The sequence below is a fragment of the Sabethes cyaneus genome, chromosome 3, assembly GCF_943734655.1.
Source record: "Sabethes cyaneus chromosome 3, idSabCyanKW18_F2, whole genome shotgun sequence".
Lineage (NCBI taxonomy): Eukaryota > Metazoa > Arthropoda > Insecta > Diptera > Culicidae > Sabethes > Sabethes cyaneus.
This window is the reverse complement of record NC_071355.1, coordinates 88,131,472-88,153,017: the sequence shown is the minus strand read 5'-3', so window position 1 is coordinate 88,153,017 and position 21,546 is coordinate 88,131,472. Positions and strand designations below refer to the sequence as shown.

Sequence of the window (21,546 nt, the reverse complement as noted above, 5' to 3'; positions counted from 1 at the left end):
TTGTGCGTATGTATCGACAAACGATAAATTCGCTGACGTGAATCAAATTTTCTATGAGCTCCTTTAGACGTACACATTACTTCATATCAAGGTCGTCATCGGAAGTACGAATGAATAAGCTTGGCGTGGGATTTTCTTTCGCCTTGTAAATGATAGAGAAAGCTTCCACTCTGTCATAGACAATAATACCTTGAAGATCACAAAGCACGCCCCAACCGGAGGTATGGCTATCGCTTGTCAAAATATTCCTAAGCATATTTGGGGCCACACGAGTGATTAATCGAAGATCGTCTCATTTTAGATGTTACCGACGTATTGTCTTTTTTACTGAATACCTTTCGCACCTGATCTTTTTATAGACTCCAAGAAAGCGTATGATTCAGTCAACCGAAATGAGTTATGGCAGATAGGGATATTTGAATATGTTAATATTTCTTTTATACACGTACCCATACTACAATCGCTTAATGACATGGCCAAGTGTATAGTGTACTTACGGTACACCATCTCAGCCACCCATGGTGTGTACGGTTGTCTATGTTATGCTATTATATGCTATGTTGATATTTCTTTTATTCAAGAATGGCACGATAACTTGAACTCAATTTTGATTCATTTGACTGTAATGCCTCAGCCAAGCAGATTTTGAAAAAGTCAAGTATGGAGCATTTATAGAGTTATCTACAATATTACTAAATAAAGCTTTGCTGTATCTTTTGCATATACGGTGCTATTTAATTGCTACTCTGCTTGTAATCAAATGAACTTGGCTACCAACAGGCTAGCAACATTAAAGTTCCGTAAATCCAAGTGATACAGAAAAACTTTATACAGCAATATTGTAGATAATAACTAACTCTACTTTTGGTATTAAATAAGTCACACGCGACAGGATTTTGTTGAGTAACTCGACTGAATCGAGCGAGGGTATGAAATGGGGAGGGCAAATGAGGAGCGTCCAATATAGCTCTAGCCATCCCAAGCCCCTACCTAGCGCCTCCATGTAGCCATACCTGGTAATGCTCTTTTGAGTAGCCAAGCTAGGAGGTGCGATACTGGGTGGTTCCCGGTTGCCTGATCTTAAAACCGGGATTTTGGGCAGACGGCGGAGCCACACGGCCTTGCTAATAGGTAAGCCTAATTTAGTTATTTTAATTTTTTTTTTCGTTTTAGCTTATGAAGCAACTCTTGCTATATAGTAAAAACCTTGGCCAAAACGAGTTTTAATACTGCACATGGATACCAGAATGAAAAAATCAAATTAAGTATTAGAAGCACTTATGGAACTTCAAAGGACGCTGTTCTATTTCATACGAAGGACTGCTGGTGAGATTGTTCTATTATATACCACACTACATTATATACCCATATATACCACATTTCATCTTAATATCATATTATTAATAGTATTATTATATTGATATCATAAATGTGGAAGGCTGGATGATGGAGTGGATTGCCAACCTGAATCCTTAAGGTCTGAAGCAAATATGGCACTTCTCAACTCAAAACAAACAAATCATCACGTGGGTTAAAGTTGGTACAGCGAAATTGATTATTATATGGAAGGATCCTAATGCTGGAAGGCGACTCTTATAACCCCGGAATGCGCACAAGTGCCTCTGCTTGTGGGTCCGCCCAATCCCTTTTGGCCCTTCTGTAACAGCATTAGTGTGAAATTCATTTAATAATCAAATTTGGATCTACTGTAATTCTACCTACATACATTGGCAAGTCCTTGAAATGATGGTGGCTTTCCCCTACTACTACTACTACTACTAGTAAGTCGACTGAATCGAGCGTTAAAAAGCAAGTGATTCAACTGTTAGCAAGTAACGCCCGAGCTTGCTATGTTTTGGTCGTTTTTTCCGTACTTGACTCTCGACAGTGACTGAGTCGAGTCGAGTTACTCGACGTAAATTACATAATAGGGTCCATAACCTGTTCAGATTTTGTTTTGCTAAGACGGTACAATTAAACGAATCAAAATCGAGTCAAAATGGCACTGCCATGCCTATTCATATTAAGTTCAGTTAGCAATGCCATCGAATCAAATTGAAGCCAGTGAACGGAGGATCAGAGCACCGTTTTGTCAATTCGTCTTAAAGTGCATTCCCTTCTAGACCACAACGAGTAGGAATCCATTGTAGGTTTAGTGAGTCTACTTGGCTTAGCTTCCACAGGATGCCAATGCCGTTCCAAACCATTTTTGAGGAGCACTGAAAAAACAAGGATTATGAGTGCCGCTTAGCTGCCCGAGAAATGCATTTATTGACAGTACAGGACAATTACAGGGCTAATGCAACGATCCTACAGACTCTAGCTGCATCACCCAGCCGGGGTTCAAACGTACGAAGATTGGCTTGTTAGACCAGCATCGTACCTTGAAGTTAACTGGACGGCAGGTTAAGATATTCAGTTTACGTTTATTGTACTTTCGTTTGCCGTTGTCGGTAGCTCAAAATGAATGAATGATTCACATTTGTAGAGAATGTAGAGAACAACACGAACATGAACACAAGTGACTCGCTCGAATCAATGATTTCAGGTTGGCAATGCTGAGTTCATTTCATCTATACTAGAAACAGTAAAGAATGAACAGTATATTGCATCAATTCAGGCATATTGCATAAATTGAATATGAGATCTCTAAGCACTGGTTTCAAAGAGAAAACAGCCATAAGGATCTTCAAGTTAATATGGAGTCCGATGCTTCTACCATGCGAGAACTAGCCAAGCGTCTAATCACATAGCCACGGGACCATATGACCCACATTGCCAACTCAATTCGAAGTATTGACCAAAACATTATCTAGGATATGATTTATTCAAGACACATAAACAACAGTTTTGTCTACGCCATAGCATTTTGCATCAATTGAATTTCGTGTCACTTACCTATCACGAAAAACAATTGATAAACAATATTGAAAGAGCAGAACATACAAAGATAGTATTTTGAAAATCCCTGATTTGCGCAAATTCTATTTCTTTTATTTAAAGTTATTTGAGCAACGAGAACTACTAGCCTAGATATTACTGATTAAGTACTCGTAATTAACAGTCTTGATTGAAAGACACTCATGTAACAGGTAAATAAATAAAAGCTAACGAGAAACGGTACACTGCACAACTCATCATTTTTCAGTACCGTCAATTTGCTAATATAAAATATCAAAATCGAAACTGCTTTATAGTCAGAAGAACGCACACATAATCTCTCACGTCGGATGGACTGAACGTTCTTGCTTACTATTTATACACGAACGCTAAAGTGTACCAGTGTATTACAACGTGATACCTAACAAGTAGATGTAAATTCTTATCAGAGAAAAAACACACCAACTGGGTTGCGACTATTACTTCCAAATAGATGCTAGCCTTCTATACAGCTCTGGAGTTCATTATATATTCTGCATCTCGCCGGCAACGATCACTTGCAACTCTACAAATAAATTACTGCTGTACGTGTTACACAATAACCAGGAAGCAGAGCAGAACGAGAAAGATATACAGAATCAGAGGTGCAAGAATAGTGGTACACAACTTTTAGATAACGCCATCTGGTTAAGTGTTTAGTCTACAAAAAATATAAATTCACAAACAAAGAGAAAGAGAAAAGAGGAATTTGTTATTTGATATAGAAACGATGGGTTTATGTACAAAAATGTGGTGAACAAATAAACAAATAAACAGGCAACTGTTTCAATTAGATGTCGAAATGTAAATCCTTTTACTGCCTCAATTACGGGGACCAAATTAAGTGTCAAGCGTATAGTCATGCTGCTTATCGTTCTTTATAGCATAGCCAAAACCATGTGCAATTTACACTTCGACATATTAATATCATTAGCGAAACATTTCAAGGCTGGTTCGAAAAATGTAGAAAAATGTCTATACTATTGATAACAGTTAGTCATACTGGGCGTAGTGTTTACATTGCGGTTAGCTGCTGCTGCTGCTGCTGCAGATAAGCTGCCATGATGGCCTACCTAGGAACAGAAAAATTCATCCAAAAAAAATCGAATCACACCCAAAACCATAATATTTCTAAACAAAACACTTGCATAAGCCATATTCTAAATATTGGCTCAGCTACTTTATTCAAGTCATAAAAATACTATTAGATACGAACAAAGAATTTTTATTCCGGAGCTATTCAGTGTGGTAATTTTATTTCATGCATGCTGCCTGTCATGTCCGTTAGTTCATTGTTCCTACCTTTAACAGTTCTATTCAGCAATGATCCATCCTGCCATCAATCCGCTTCATTTTTCCGGATACATAATATGCATGCTTTCCTTAAGTTGAGATTGGTTTTTAAATAATATAATTATGCTTTATATTGTATAAAATGTGGGATTTTCTACTTCATGTTTCGCACAAAAAAAAAATCATCTCTGCAAAAATAATAGCGATTGGTAAGAAATCGTTGTTCAACATGTGAAAAACCGAGGGTTGGCATAAATTCATGATAAATCAGCTAATTTTCAAATTAGTTATAGAATATCTACAGTCTATGTCACCATATTTCTCTTCAACCTTTATTTGTTGTAGCAGTGATCGTTTTCTTTACACACGATGATGGAATTAGTTCGGTCCACGCCAAACGTTTTAGAGCAATTTCGCTGTTCAGAAATGTCAAATCTACTAATCGTGTGAGCGTAAATAATACTCAACAGCAACCCACTGGTAAAATTCAAACTTACTTCACCCTGGGACTGGCATCAAATTTATTTACACGACTTTTCCATCCTTGTTTCAATTACAATTTTTTTGGAAATTAGAGATTGTTGATTTTTCCTTTAGTATTTCATTAGTTTTGATATAAAATGGAAAACGTAGTGAAACCCCTTTCTATAAGAAAATTAAATTAGCTTTATATAAAATATATAAATTTCTCCTTGCCTGCCTATTCTGCCTGAAAGCCAATACGATTTGTCGTATTTCAACGCTGGGTGGTATTTGTTTTAGATTACATTATTTAAGTTTGGCAGCAGATAAAGATTCACTGCTAGGGGAACTGTGGGTAAGACGAACAGGGTGGGTAAGACGGACAGGTGGTTGATTCTACCAGTTAAGCATTAAAATTCGTAAATGTTTTGATGGGCATCCAACCATCTTACTATCTCATGATTTCTGAACGTTTCCATCATCATTTAGAACTTTCAACTTTTGATAAAGTACCGAAAAACTGAAAAGTGGAAGTGATTCTGCGTTTGGATGTAACTTTTTTGCCATCGAAATTAAGCTTTTTGAGTGATTTAATTCTAAAATGTTACCCATAACATGAAGTATTTCGATTTAATACCTTTTCAAGTAACGTCTGTATTGAAAAAATACGTAATTTTATTTACATATGAAAAATTGTAAACGTTTTAAAAATATGTATAATGGTGGGGTGAAATGGACAGCTGCCAGTGTGGGTAAGATGGTCAGTGAACATATTATAATAAAATGGTTGATTTTGCTTCTTAGCATTATCTCATGCATAAAAATGAAAATTTAACCGGCAAATGTGGACTTCAAACAAATTAGCAGCAGCCAGGCACGAAATAGACTTTGGAATGCTAGTTCATATTGCCGCTGCCAAACAATTTTCGATTGGCTGCTATTGGTGGGAGGGGGTGGACTGCCCCCTTCACTTTTTGCACGCTACACCACCATATTTTACGTATTCAATTTGTTTGTTGTTTGTTAAAAATAATAATATGCTCACTGTTGGGGCGATTTACAAAACCTGTCCATCTTACCCCCACACATTGTCCGTTTCACCCGCAGCACTAAAAAAGTTCACTTTTTCGGACCATTTTTAAAACTCAAAATACACATTGACAAACATTTTTTGTTAAATATTTCACTAGCTACTTTTGAAAACAATATATTGAACTGAAGTAAACTGTATTTAGGTTTTGTAAATCATAAGTTCTCTGTATTATATTAGATGTTCTTCTTAACCTGTTCGTCTTACCCACAGTTCCCCTACACGAGCGGCGAACAAAGCTCTTTTTTATATGTGGTGCCATGAGCATGACTTTGAACTAACATTTTTACTGCAGTATAATAAAATATCTTGTCAGTAAAGAAAAAAATTATAATTAAGTTTAGTCCAATAAATATTGAAAAGTTGCCAACTGAGAGGCTAATGGTACTATGGGTTTCAAAGTTTTTAATTTCATTAAATTAATTTGATCAAATTAACTAGATTAAATACAAAATTTCAAACGAGCTTCCCTCACCCTACCCGCCATATTTGCGTTCGATTGATAAAGAACAAACTGAGTTCACATTCAAATGTTGATTCTAGTCAACAGTAGATTCAACGCAAGAAGATGGTGGGATGTTTTTTTCATCGTATCGCACGGGAAGCTTTAAGCCTGCCTCTTAAAGTCAACATCACTTCTTATATACGTAACATAACGCTAAGCAAAATGCTGAACAAGCAAAACAAACAGTTGAGCAACGTAAAACTTATGATGAAGCCGACCATATCTGTTAAGACCACAAATAAATGCAACCACCAAACCGCCCTATGAAAGACGGATCCTTTCGGATGAAAGCTGGCGTTCTTTATTAACTATGCAGTAAAGTGCTAACAAAGTTTCCCATTATTATTATGATTCACGACGACGTCTAAGTTGTATTAGTTACCATATTGATATTGAAATATTGAAATATCGATAAGAATATCGCACGGTGATCAAAATAGACCAAAACAAGCTTATCAGAAATCGCGACTAATCAAGCAAGCAAGAGTGGAAAACATTTTGCAGTATTATAACGATTAAAAACTTATAAGGTTACCGTCCATCTACAATTGAAAATCATCTTTGTTTTAAATTTTAATTTAGAATATAATTTAGAATCTTTGTGGAACACACTGACTCACTGCGTCAATGAAATGTAATTTTTTGCGAACCGCTAAAGCCTTCATTGAATTTCCTCTTACCTCTTTGATAACAAAAGATGCATCAACGTTACCTAGGTGCGAAGTCTACAAAATAATGTAAATAGAAATAATCAGCATTAGCAGAAGTTCTCTGACTCATCTCAACTGCAAAAGTTAGTTTCTCAGCGGAAGCACTGTTTCCTAATTGCTTTGTCTTGCTAGCCATAAACCTAGTAATACGGATATTCAGTATTCGGTATTCCGTCTTTATTATAATTATCCAGAGAATTCCTCCATTTTCCAAATTGGGGAAAAATCTTGATTTATCCAAAAACGTCGCGAATCGAGAAGCTTGTCCGTTCCGCCCTCCACGCTCCCTTCTTTTGGCGAACTCAGGATCAGCGAAGAGACTGAAGGTCAATACAGCGAGTCACTGTCGAGGTTGAAATTTTCCTCTATCGTTCGATTTGTTGCGCGCAATTCCGAACCCAAGCAGCACACTCTTCGCACTTATGGTTGCATAAACTTATTTATGACTGGAATTAGTCATAAATCGGTTGCCATAACTGATTTGTAAGTCACGTACAATGGAGTCCTCCATGTCCAAGTTAGTTCCGGCATTGTAAGGCGACCGGAGTCTAAAAATTTTGATTTTTTGTATTGAACTCTATAAAAAGTCCCACAAGTTGAGAGCTGAGACGAGACGTGTCAACTCGTGGCAGATTTTTAAACCATTTCAGACCAGCCGCTGATTGGCCGAATTCTAATGCTTTGCACGCATGAAAAAACACAAAAAGGACACTCAGCAGTGATGTCAAGAACAACATTTTCATAACTTTTGCTAAAACTGCTAGGCAACGTGGGAAAAGTATCGCAAGTGTGCTGAAAAGAAGACAAAGATGCTAGTTGCCACGTCCTACGTTGAGAGGAAAGAAAAGCCCCTCATAATTCGGTAAAAGTAGAGTGGAGGGCCCCCTGGTACTCCACAGGCTCTGTTCGCGGTTGAGTATTTATGGAACCCCTTCTCCACCCATCATCCCTCGGCACGGGTCGCTTGACACCTTGAATTACGGATTTGCCCATTCCGGTTTTCACGTTATAGCCATGGATAACAGCTATTACAAGCATTCTCCTTTTAGGGGTTTTGGACCCTCTGCTCTGGTTCCTAGTAGTTTCAAGTTCATTCGAACATGCTTCTACAGTGATCCGTCATTTTCAGGCGAAGAGTTTATACTCAACATTCGCATGAGTGTCTCCATCCTTGTCCGCACTCGACCTTAGTTTCCACCGGTTATTCGATTTCCACTAGGGAATGTATCTCGGGTGGTACTACGAGAAAGATAGGGATAAGGAGTAAGGGTATAGGAGTTGCTGGATTAGAGGCTAAAGTGCTCCGTGGAGTCTATTGTATTTAGCTGTATATTGCTCTACAAAATCTCTTGCTTTTCGGAGTAGGATTAAATTTAAATCTGGTCCGCACCTTGTCTTTGATTCACTCATAAGGTCTTACGCCGTGGTGGGAGCGATTCACTATTTCTTCATTTCCATTTCCGCTTGGTTTTTCAGCACATTTGGTCTGGCCTCCATGATGGGCCAAAAATTTTCATTCGGGCGAAGTTCCGGCGAGTTCGGTGGGTTGACGCCTTTGATACAAAAATAACATTGTTATATTTCTTATATAGTAGTCTAACACAGGCTGCGCATTGCGTCTGAATGCCAAATTTGTCCAAAACCACACCGCCTCCGTGAGACCACAGGAAGGCAGGCACTTCTGAAAACACTCGTATCGGCAGATTTACCCGTTGACGGAACCCGTCGTGATGTACGGCTAACTCATCTTGCCGCGCCCACAGATGGCCGGCTAAACCAAGAACTTTTTGGCCAGTTGGTCCATAGTCTTCTCACAACATGAAACTCCTTGCCCGCGTACCGCTTTGTAACCGCCTTGATCTAATTCTCTTCAACCATCAGATCGCATCTCAGTTTCTTCAACCACTTTATAAGGTACCCCGGTGCAAGTGGGAATACGGGGTAAGTAGGGACGGAGCTCATAACTCTCTTCAACCTCATTTTCTCTAACCGAACCTTTCTATAAATGAAAGATACAACTCAAACGCATGTATTAAAATTATAGAGTATTTATAAGAGCCATTCCAAACATCAAAATTGGACTTTAAATCTGAGCGTTATTTTCAATTTGCGTTGTAAGTTTGACGCACCTTTCTAGAAATGATATTTTGGCCACAAGCTTTACGTAAAAGTATATGTTTTTCTGGCAGTAGGTAAGCATAACGAGTGTATTAACAAATTACACCCGAAAACTAGTTGTTTAATTTGACAAATGGCATTTAAAAAATGGGTCGAAATAAGGTCGGTACTTCGAAGCACCCGGGGCAAGTGGGACTTATTAAAAATAAAGTGTTTCAGCACAAAACTTCCTGTCTTAATACATTTTTTAGATCAGTTCAATTACATAATATTTGTATCAGTAAAGCTTTAAAATAAAACCGAAAAGGACTAAACCAATTGGCCCCAAAAAAGAAGCCCACATGCACAGCTTATGAGGGAACAAACAGTTTGGTCACATTTTGGATACACCTAAACGATATAAATTGAATTTGGAAAGGCAAATTTGACATAATTAAGCAAATCTGCAACTGAAATTGGCAGTGTTGTGGTTATTATAGCGTAACTATCTCCTATGAGTAGCTCTACCGAATTGGGCATAGTAGAACAAACAGATCATAATCGCATTTTCGAGCTATTAAACAATGGTTAATCCTAAATTACGTCTCACAAGTATTGGATACAACGGCATATTCAACTACATTTCAGTATAATAATGCTTTACAACGCAATTGCTCACGATCTGTGTTTTATATAAATTATAAAGTCGCCCGTTGTGATCTGATTTTGTTACGCTATTTTTGAATGAACCCTTCGTACAAATATTGTGTTTGATTGCTTCTTGCAATGCTTTCACACTTCTGTATATTAACTTACACATTTTACTATTATTTTATGCTTTTTAATCAAATTTGAATATAGGTCCCACTTGCCCCGGTAAATGGGGCGAATAGGACCTATCGCCATAATTTTGAAAATTCTCTTTCAGATTCATTTCATGTAAATTGATAGGCCTTTTTCGTAATAAATCCTTCGAAGTGATACCACTGAAGAGTTTCTGTGCTGAAAGAATTTTGAAATAATCATAGGTATAGAAAACACAGTGGAATAAATCCAAACTATGCATTTTTTAGGTCCCACTTGCCCCGGTGTACCTTATATGTTTTATGCATGAAAACTAAATCTGAAGAAACAATTAAATTAGACTCTCTGTAAAAATCTGTTGATTGGACCATTCTGAAACTGAATTAACAAAAAATACTTTCTTTTTTTAATCTCCAGTTTTTGAGCTGTAAAGCTCTTGCATCCTAACTTTTCTGTTGCTCTCTACTTTACTGTCCTCAAACTTGTTTCGTTGAATTTCCGAAACTGAGCAAAGTGAAACTGGCTGAGCCGGAGTCACTTATTCTATGCACAAAAGCGCAAAAAGCGATCTGCGAAAACATTATGTATAAAGTTACTGCTTTAATAAATAAATTGTTTACTCGTTGTTTTAAAAGAAAAACAATCCTGATTTATCCTGATTTGTGTTTCCTATACATCACGAAAAAACACTTGCTAACGGGGTGTTACCGCACAAAGCTCAAATTATGCCTGCATTATACATCTAAGGTTGATATTTCTGCTCTTCACTTGCAGTAAATTTTCGTAGAATTTATAATTTTAAGGTCAACAATTTTGCATTCCTGCATTTGATGAGACCAGCAGTTGTCGCAAATGCATTATTAAAAAACAATTACTGTTGAATAAACAACATTGGACAACTATGAAGCAGTCATCCGTTACATAATACTTTTCAGGAAATTCATCGTAATGTTTCATGATTACACCAAACAAATTTCAATGGCCTTCGTTTTGTCTCCTTACGGTGACACTCTGTTTGGCCATTCAATGCACTGTTAACTTCGTCCGTCTCACTGCTCTTCGATAGCTTAGTGTGTTGACGAAATAGTATTTACCATTACTTACTGTGCATCTTCACGAACAAAGTTGTCGTGTCGTACGATCGAGTAGATACTGTAATTCCTGACTACGAACTGAGGTGAACGTGTCTAGCTCAACCACTTCATGTTATGCCTGCGATTATATGGGGCCTATATAATACCGGTATTTCAGACGCTAAAATCATACATTTCATCTCTGTGCTTAAATTTATGCTGGCTGTCGAATGTCATTGAAAATGTAGAGTTTTTTTCCTCCTTTGTTTCATTCGCCCATATTATTCGCACTGATGGCTATAGAGCGTTTTTTTCCTCTTCATTCCACGCTTCATAGCATTGAAATGTTGTATAAAGCGGAAAACGTCTGAATGTTTCATTATAATTTAAACTCGTTTGCAGTTCGCTGGTAGACGAGCTGTATGTATGTATTACAACTTTGAGATGAAACCTCTACCAAGGTTATTCATAGAATTATTAAAGCAGACTACAATCACTGATTTTTTTCTCCCAGTGTATTAAGCATTATTCTTAATACTGTTTAGTCGGACAGTCACTACCCTTACTGTGATTAATCGGAATGGTTGTATATTTGTCTGACTGGTCACTGTCACACATATCACGTTTTAATATCGTAGGTATGTTTGCCACCTAAATCACGTCAGACTTTTAAAAGTTGCTAAACCCTAGCACAGCAGTTTAATTTTAACTCAAGCCAATAGTCTAAATGGACCTTCAACCTAAATGAACCTTCAATCATCAATCAGAATATGGCTAGGTCATTGAAAATAACATTAATTTAATTTACCGTAGAATTTTCTAGTAAAACCAAATCATTTTCATATTTTGCCATTTTGTAACTCAACATGCACACCGATTTGTAACATTAGACCAACATCCTCTCTTTTTTATTCAAATATAGCACTGCCGAATAATTCGATCGCAGATCATCGACCAAAGGAATGAAGTCCAATAAATCCACGCAATAACGTTTCGACCCCGCCACCGAATTAAGTACATGTTGTAAGGCAACGGCTGGCAACCACACGCCATGGCTGTACATGACGATGAGCGCAATTGAATCCATGTGAAAATTTCGTGGTGTCAAGTGCAACCGGTCCTTAGGACCGGGCTTGCTGCTGAGCACAGAACGTTAACCGGAATACAAAATTGTTTGCATAACGCTACAACGAAAAAATAAGTCTCGAAATTCGAACCGAAGCATGCCCAGACTGTGACGAATTGTTAAGTACACGAAACTGAGATGGGCCTTGAAGTTTGCTGCTGGTTTAACAAATCAGCCATCGTATGTTCAAAACTTGACTAGCAGAGTCTACATAGTAAATTAAGTAGCATGGTAGCGCTGTCTGATACTTTTAACAGTTGGTTGCGAAGTCTATCGAATTAGCACGTCGCCGTGTCACAGAATTGTACCAAAACGAATTTATCTCTATTTATTATTTCGTCCCCTTGGTGCAACAATACAACTGTGCAGTACCAGATCAAAAGTCGTGCAAATCAGAAAAGCACATTATTAAATTAAAATTTTTATTTCAATAGGTTTAAGTTTTAACTGTATCTTGTAAGATCTAATACTATAAGCGTCTTATTTCGACTGTAAACTGTAAACAAAACAAGGCCCCTGACAGGACGTCATGTTTTAGTAACAAGAATCGCAGCTCGCCCCCTTAATGCTTTACACAAAGCTGAAACTAATACATGTGCATCTAAACTACGGCTGGTGCGAGCACCTCACGAACATTCTCTTATTCACAGTAACGTAGTTGCATCTTTTAGCATTAGAGGTTCATTTAGGGGTTGTATGACATTTGCCCGAAACCCATCCCCCAGAATTTTTTTGCCAGAATGCAATTTGCCCGAAAACCATTCCCCAGAAAGTACCATTTCCCAGAAAAAAATTTCCCTGAATGTACCATTCCCCAGAAATATTTTTCCCAGAATGTACCATTCGCCAGAAAACCATTCCCCAGAATAGATTATTCTCCAAAAAATTTAATAAATGGAACCATTTTTCGCATTTTGGTGAAAACCATCTTGCGGAATATATCAATCTGCAGAAGAGATTTTTCCCCGAAAACGATTTTCCATTTTCCAGAATACACTATTTTCCTAAAAAACCTTTACGCGTAGTACAAAGCAAAGCCTTGGATAAACTTCATAAGACTTGACCGTTCTTTATCGACAGATTCCGCAATCGGTAATTGGGGTACAGGATAATTACGAAGTCAGTGTAAAGATCCTACTGTCTATATAGCAGCGTTACGCGTAGTACAACTCTCCCGAATAGACTCTTTTATCTCTTTGCCACGCTTTCCAAATATTTTCTTTCCCGAAATTATATTTTTCCTATAAACTTTTCTCGAATAATATCATACATTAATAAGAATATATTTTCAAGGTTAACATTGACCGTCATAAAAACAATTAACAGTTAATCTTTTGCGTTTAAGGAGAATATGGGATAACGAAGGAAACAAAAAAGCATTTCTCAAGATCTGCTGCTTTTGGTATATGGTTTATTATGGTATTTATTTGCATTGGTTAGCGGGACATTGGATTTTACGTGGCCATACACAAAAGAAAATATATTACTTGCACTACAAATCCTTTTTTCTTTCCCTTTAATGCAAATAAGTTATCCTGATTACAAGGTGTGACTTATTTACCGTCTTAGTAGCAAGTGTTTCCTAGATGATTCAGGGCGAGACGGCCGTAGGCCGCGAGTGTTCGCCGGCGACCCGCCGTCGGAAGCGTCCTAGGTTTACTGACTAGTAGGGGCTATCCCTTAGTTGAGTCCGAACGAGCGATAGCGAGTAAGGACAGCATATACTCAATAAGTAGGCCGAACATGCTGTCGCAGTTTCCGAACAGTAATAGTTAAACCCAAATTACTACAAGCTGATTTTAGGGAAACTGTTAATATGAAATTATTCGAAAACTAGACAGCAAGAAACATTTTTGTTTCAAGTATTTATCATACACTTGATCCATGACACACATCACACGTCTTGTTTCCGCATGTTCACGGTAAAACTAAAGGAAGTTGCGAAAACAATGTTCTCTTCTTCGGAAGTTTCCTTCTTACTCCAAATCACGTATGGAACCTAAATCACAAAACGGTCATTGGCTTTATAAACCATGTAGTACCAAATTGGGGCACAGGATTACAACTATCCCGCTCAACTCCATCAATGGGTATGAGCGGTACGTAAACTGTGTACAGCAGTCGGGGCCTGCCATAAAAGACGATCATTAAGACTGTCGCAGTGGCCTTTTAACCCAATGCCCTTCTGACATGCAAAAAAAAAAGAGTCAAGAACCAATAAAACGCTTCATTGTTTCAAATTTCTGGTAAGCTCATGCAAATACATGTATTTTGGGGTATGGTCCATTCTGGTGAAGTTTCCTGGGAGACAAAGTATAATTTTCTGGGAAATGGTCCATTCTGGGGAATGGTTTTCTAGGAAATGGTTTATTCTGGAGAATGGTTTTCTGGGAAATGGTTTATTCTGGGGAATGGTTTTCTGGGAACTGGTTCATTCTGGCAAAAAATTTCTGGCAAATAATTTTCTGGCAAGTGGTTTTTGGGCAAATGTCATACAATCCATTTAGGCGCTTTGGTCAAATATTCCGGTTATCTCGGTTATACTGAATCTAGATTATCACAGCAAAAAATTGTGTTTTTCGTCGAAGTTGTAAAAAAATTTGCTTGAGTACCACCGATTCGCTCTCAATTAGACTTTAAGACTTTAGGCTTCAAGAGAAAGATCTGGTTTGACCCGCAGCATATCTGCCCCTGGGTACCATTGGTATAGTAGTTACCTAGGCCTTGTGATAAGTGACGTCGGTCGGCTAGCTCACAAGGTAATGAAATGGTGCGATTCCTGATTAGGTCGAGGAAATTGTCCCTCCCTATCAGTTACCTTGAATAACACTTTCTAATATGTATATTTGTTCGTGACAGATATACATTTTGCCTACGACTTGCAGGCTTCACCAGTATCTGTCTTCGAACTTTCTAATGCTGCTTAGAACAGTAGTTCCGACAGTCTGTCGCTTTGCTTCAATCCATATAATCCAACAAACAAACAGTCAAAAAAATTAATGCTATCCATTAATTCTACACGATACACGATTAAATTTGATCTCCAAAACGAGCAAAATGACTCATGATTCCCAGTTTCTTGCTCATGATTTATGAAAATACACCATGAATAAAAATCATGATATCACGAGCTTCTTGCAGTACAACACAACGCAAAATCATGAACTATTATTCATGATATTGTGCTGTCTGATATGGCAGTTCAGTCATGATTTGACATGAATTCACATTTCATGATTTTATGATTTCATTCATGGCATCGGAATCAAATTTCTTTCCGTGTACTACTATGTTATTGTCTAATGATAATTACACATTTCGATCTCGAGGAGAGATCTTCATCAGTATTAATAACTTAAACTCTTCAGATATCTTTTCAGGTATTTTACTGAGACGCCCAAATAAACAATGGTTAATTTCACAAACGAGTCTGATATCTCAATTGCTAACCTTTAGCACTGAAACCGTCGAGGGTGGCAGGTGTTAGCCTAATCAGTTCGGTTGAAAATTCATGTTCAGCCACAACCCTCCATAACTAATTTTGTTTTGCAGTTTCACATGTTACCTTGAAGAACATAAACGGCTGCAGGACCTGCAAGCTGAATTCTCAAAATTTGTAGAGAATCAATCACAAGATAAATATTTGATCCATTACGGACCGTCCCGCTCAAAGTAATATTTACCAGCAAAGGATTTCTGAAGTGGGCTCAGTCTATGAAACAAGATGCGATAGAGTTTTATATGCCGGGTTGAGGAGAGTTATATGTACCTCGGTAATTGCTGCTTTCGAGTCAATGGTTCTTCTCGTGGATCTTCCAACCTGTCTACCAATATTTCCTCCTCGGACCATAGCTACAGTATGATTCTATGAATTTTACAAGTACACTAGCAGTGCCGATTTTGCTTAATCACCTCGTTTTCTGTCTCTCTGCCACTTGAATAAAATGATGCCATTTTTGCGAGTATTTCGGGGTCAAAATTAGGGTATTTTTATATTAAAAGTTCTACAGTTGATAAAAAGCAAAGTTAGAGGTATACTTTATTCAGCAATGTTGTGTATTTTCACTATTTGTACAACTTTGTAAAACAGGAAAAATTCATACAACAAAAACAGCCTAAATAGAAAAACTGATGTTAACGATTTTTCTTATATGAGAAATAGGATTTTTCTATCTTTGATGAAGATAGAAGATCGCTGTCTTCAGCAAAATTTCTTGAAGTAATATGCTATAAAACTTTGCAGAACACATCAATGCGTTATATTGAAACTGAAGAAAGCTTTCGGTAGATCAATTGAGGGTTGAAATTTAATTTTTAGTAGAAATCTTTGATATTGCAGTCTTAAGTCTTGAATTTTGAAAAATTTTCGACAAAAAATGACCGATTTTGTCAGTTTCCCCATTTTGTCAGCCCAAAATTCAGCATGGGGCTGACAAAAACGGAACATTACTGTATTAGAAAATGCTTGCAATTAGTTTTTTAAATTTTATTCGAATTTGCATCAAGATTTAAATTAAACGAGATGATTTTAATGCATTTGCAATAAATTGCATGACTTTTCAAAAAAGGGTAATTTGATCAACTGTGGTATAAATAGGTATACATGAACTGTTGGTAGGTTTAGTGTTAAGGACAGAACCGGCCAGTTACTGCGTACGTTTGCGGTACGGATCAGCTTAGTCGTTGAACTTTAAACACTTTAAGCAACTTTTCGAGGCTCAAGAGTTACAGGTAGACAAAACCAGCAGCGCTTGATGCTAACAGTAAGCTACCGTTGTTAGCGGGATTTGACGCAGCAAACAAAGGTATGAAATTCAGCAAAGCACTATAAATAGACGGCATTTCAGCAAAGATCTTCGAAGCTGAACCAGCATTGCAAGCGCCAATGTTACATTAACATCTCAAAAATATCTAGGAAATTGCGAAATTTCCAGTGAATTTCCAGGATGTAAACCATCTTGGTAAAAGTCCTCAAAAAACGGAACTTAACGGAACTTTGTGGGACCTGGCGCGACATCATATTGCTTTGTTTCAATCTCAACATACTCGGCAAGATTATCCTTTTTTTTTGTTGGGGGACTTGACTACATTGTCTATTAATTTGAAATATTGTAGTAAAGATTATCCTTAATCAAATCCAGCAGAAAATCTACGGCACTCTCCGACGATAACAAACAAGATTTCGTGCCGGCCGATCATTTGTTTATTAGAAATTCAACTGACTCAAACCCTTAATAAATAAAGAAACTATCTTTTATTGAAACATCAACTAGACATATAAGCGATTTCGCGGTTCTAAGTACAAGAAAGTTCGTTGACGCAACGGTCGGTAGGGGCATATTGGCAGCGATCATCATACTATGGCAGATTCAGCGGGTCTCCAAGGTAGATGACGACGCGCGTAGTAAATAAATTTTTCTGTTCTCTTTCTGTTGGATCAATTACATTGGAAAAATTAAAATCATGAAATTTTAAAAAATATAAATGAAATCAAAAGCTCAAACAGGAGTAATAAATATAAGTATAACAAAAACTCAACAAGCTATATGGTACAACAAAATCGCAGTGTCCACATAACAAGAAAATGATTGGCAAACAAAAAGCGCTGCAAATCCGAAACATTCTGTTATTGAAACTTGACCTTCTATTTGTATACGACAGACTTCACAGCCAGCTGTTAGACTGCAGGGCAATTGCGGGGCTAGTGCTACGATCCTATTGACTCTAACAGCCTCTCCCAGCCGAAATTCGAACATACGACTACTGGCTTATTAGACCAGCATCGTACTTCGAGGCCAACTGGGAGGCTCCCTTCAAACACTTCCCTCTAAAATGGATAGAGTTGGACGATTCATCTGTACGATTCATTCAAACGTATTTCATACTAAAACATAAACAATTTTTCAGATTAACCCATTAAGTTCCACACTTTTTCCAGCAGATATGTATAACAAGCTGAAACTTTCAGGAAAGTTTTGTTTTAGATCAACTAAGAAAAAACCGGAGACATGTACTTTTAACTTTGACCTTATGTCCCGCAACGACACGCTGAAAAATATTCAACGCAACGGCATGCAGTGTGGTTGGAGGGCTTGGGGGGGGGGTGTTATGCATTTTTAAAAACCTTTATTGTTCCGGAAAGATTAGAACATTCGATTCGAATCCATGAATACTACTGGAATTGGCGTTTCCGTCCGGAGCCAAGGTTCTAGTTTGAGCTGGCTGAAAGTTAGCAGGACTGGTTATGCTTACATAGCCGTAATTTTGTTATATGTAACATCTAAGCTAAGCACAAAAACAGGTCGATTAGGTTTTTTCTCAATCTTCGTTTGTTTCTTTGGGTTCAAGTTGATACCTCAAACCTAGCTGTCCCTAGAGTTGATAGAAGATTGCTGGGAGGAAATGGGTTAAGGAACCGGCGAAATAAAACTCATATGTTCGTCCGACATCAATGGAACAATATAAATGTTATTTTATGACAAATGTTACATTACCTATGATAAAAAAAACTTATTGTGGTGAACATGGAACTTTCCGCAAATCTTAATTTGTTCCTTTACATAAGAATTACATAATATTTAGAACAACGATTCATCTGATACATAACAGCAATCTCTGGTTGCCTCCGTGCTGAGTACAACACTCTGAATATACCTTGTTATAACCCTTTTTCATGAAGACTTCAAAAGCATAAAAGGTAAAATTATAGAAAAAAATGCATCACTACAAGGCAACAAACAGAACTGGATATAACAATTAACCCAAACTGCTCACTGGCTTTACTAGGTATTTAAAAATTTTGAAGACTTATTTCAAGTTATTGCTTGTTACGTGAGTAGCTATTTCATAGCGTTCGTTGATGTGTACAAATATGCTGCAGCACCCATGTATCATGCGCTACATACATAAAAACTGAATTATTAACAAATCAATAATCATTTTCTTAAATTATCTGTTATTTTTATATCATACAAAAAACCAATTCTCAACCAAGAAACAGCAAGCCAACATACATTTTAAATCACTTACTTTTATTCTATGGCGGAATGAATCATTGCACGATTATTTCGAGGCCGATTCATTCGGTTAAATTCATTTGCCTTGATTTCAATCTTTCATGGTCTTCTTGCGAAACAAGTTTTCTTCTCTTGAACTGTTTTCCGTAATCCTCACTTTCACACAGGCCTTCGATATGAAGCAGCAAGCAGAATACTTTGCCAGAGAAGCCACAAAAAAAACTAATTATTTACGTGAATGATATTTGGTTTTCATAACAATGTTTCATTTGCGTTGTGTGGTTAGTATTTTTCATACACTCGCAGGCGCATTCTCTTGTCATACAAGTGATTACGCTACATAACCATACAGCAGAACGGCTAAACGCGATATATTGTATATAGGCGTATAAGTGCTCTGCTCACCAGCAGCCTATGTACGTTGAGAAACACAATATATTGATCCACTGACAAAACTTGTAGGTGCGGATAGCTTTTCTGCACTTCCCGTGTGATTCAACCTTTTTTAGATAAACTTTTCCGCCATAGAAAACACTTTTCCACAGCTTATTCCAACACAAAATACCGTATAAACACTTCAACTACACTTTTCGAATACTTTTCAGCAATTTTAAGATCATTTAACAATCGATTTTTAGAAAATAGCTGCCAAACGAAACGACCATTACCTTCCTTTGTGTTTTCTGCGAATTGAATGAACTGACAGATGTACATGTAATTCTCTTCTATACAGCGACCATTGCAAAGCTCTTTTAAAGATGGTGGGGTGCCAGAGCTTTTCGCCGTTTTTATACGCCCATGTTTGATTTGGTGTAACGTTTGTCATGGACGTTAAATATGTTACGATTTTTATTCACCGAACAATGTACACTCCTAAATTTTTTTAACTATAATAAATCAGTTGAGTTAACCTAAAGCTTTCCACACTCTTAAATGATTCTACCTGTAAATTGGTCGGATTTAGTTAAAGCTAGGTTGAAACTACTCAAAATGCCCCTAAAGTGTACAAACTCAAACTTTGGGTAAAAATTTCAACCAATTTTGGCTACTTGCTACCGATAATTGAATTATTCTCTATATGACAAATAACGCAATTTTAAGTTCCTACTACCAATTTTTTGGTTGAAAAACTACTCAAAATCTGAGTTTGTACACTTTAAGGGCATTTTGAGTAGTTTCAACCTAACTTTAACTAAATCCGACCAATTTACAGGTAGAATCATTTAAGAGTGCAGATTTTTTTAGATTATAGTCACTTTAACCAGTTTAGGCAGGGTCATTCGTGACTTCTGCGGGGTTAGGATTTGAACCCGGATCCTCGGCGTGAGAGGCGTGAATGCTAACCACTACGCCGGAACTGCCCCTCCAGAATCTTTAAACTTTACACTTATACACACTTAGAAAAAAGCACCGAATTCGGTAAAATTTTACCGAAATCTAAACAGCTGAACGTTCGGTAAAAATTTTTATGTTACCAAACGTTACTAAAGATCAGTAAACGTCGATAAGGTTTTGCACGGGCGAGCATAACCTCACTTCTTTGACGTCTATCAGTGGTTTGTTTACATGGACTTGAATCATGGGTTAACATGTTGAAACTGAATATTGCCCTTAGCGGCAAGTCAGAAAAGCACAAAAACTGCCATTCCGAATAGTTTGGAGGGCGACACTGCTGGATAATACGCTTTTAAAACATTTAACTTCATTTTATGCATATCGCGTTCGTCTAACAAATGGTAAACAAACCACGAGTGGATGTCAAATGGGTGAATTGCGTTCATTCCGGTTCATTCGTGACGTCACCTTGCAAAACCTTATATGCACGATCGAAATTTTTACCGAACGTTCAGCTGTTTAGATTTCGGTAAAATTTACCGAACTGTTTAAGTGTGTAGCGAATTTGTTTATTCAGTCCGGGTTGGAACTGGCTCTATTTTATCTGTGAGGAGCAAATGTACACAAAAAATTCATCCAGTTCCAATCCGGATTGAATAAGCAAATTCGCTATTACATTGGGCTTTGCAGCAATTTAACGAGAGTTTTACGCAAATGACCCGTTCCAGCGTTACGGGAAACGCAACATTAATACATTATCCCTACTATGCAGATCGGTTCCTGTTTTATCACATCCCTAGCATTCTAGTGGAAAATAAAGTACTCTTTAAACAATTATTTTACAACGTATTTACCAAAAAATAAGTGAAACAGGAGGCGATTCATACGGTAACAATGGGTGCTAATTGTGTCCCGTAACGCTGGAATGTGTCAAATTCGTATTTGCACATTAACTATCCCTTACTCAACAATGTATTGAAGATATGCTTGTCAAACGAAGATGTGTACAGAGGTTGCAAATTGGAAGTAAACAGAGACGTCAAATTGTTAAATTGCTGATGTGCCCTCCCTGAAGTAATACCGATAAGGTGGTGCCAGGAGGGCAGGCTTGTTATT

The 21,546-nt window shown here is 37.4% G+C and overlaps 1 protein-coding gene across 1 annotated transcript in view; it reads right to left on the bottom strand.

Moving 5' to 3' along the window:
- Positions 1 to 19,756, bottom strand: part of LOC128743800 (E3 ubiquitin-protein ligase RNF38-like) — a 42,056-nt gene extending 22,300 nt beyond the window's left edge. Inside the window, 1 exon segment of the mRNA XM_053840468.1 lies at positions 19,109 to 19,756. The gene's annotated coding sequence lies outside the window, so the exon portion shown is untranslated.
- Between the last annotated feature and the right edge of the window lie 1,790 nt (positions 19,757 to 21,546).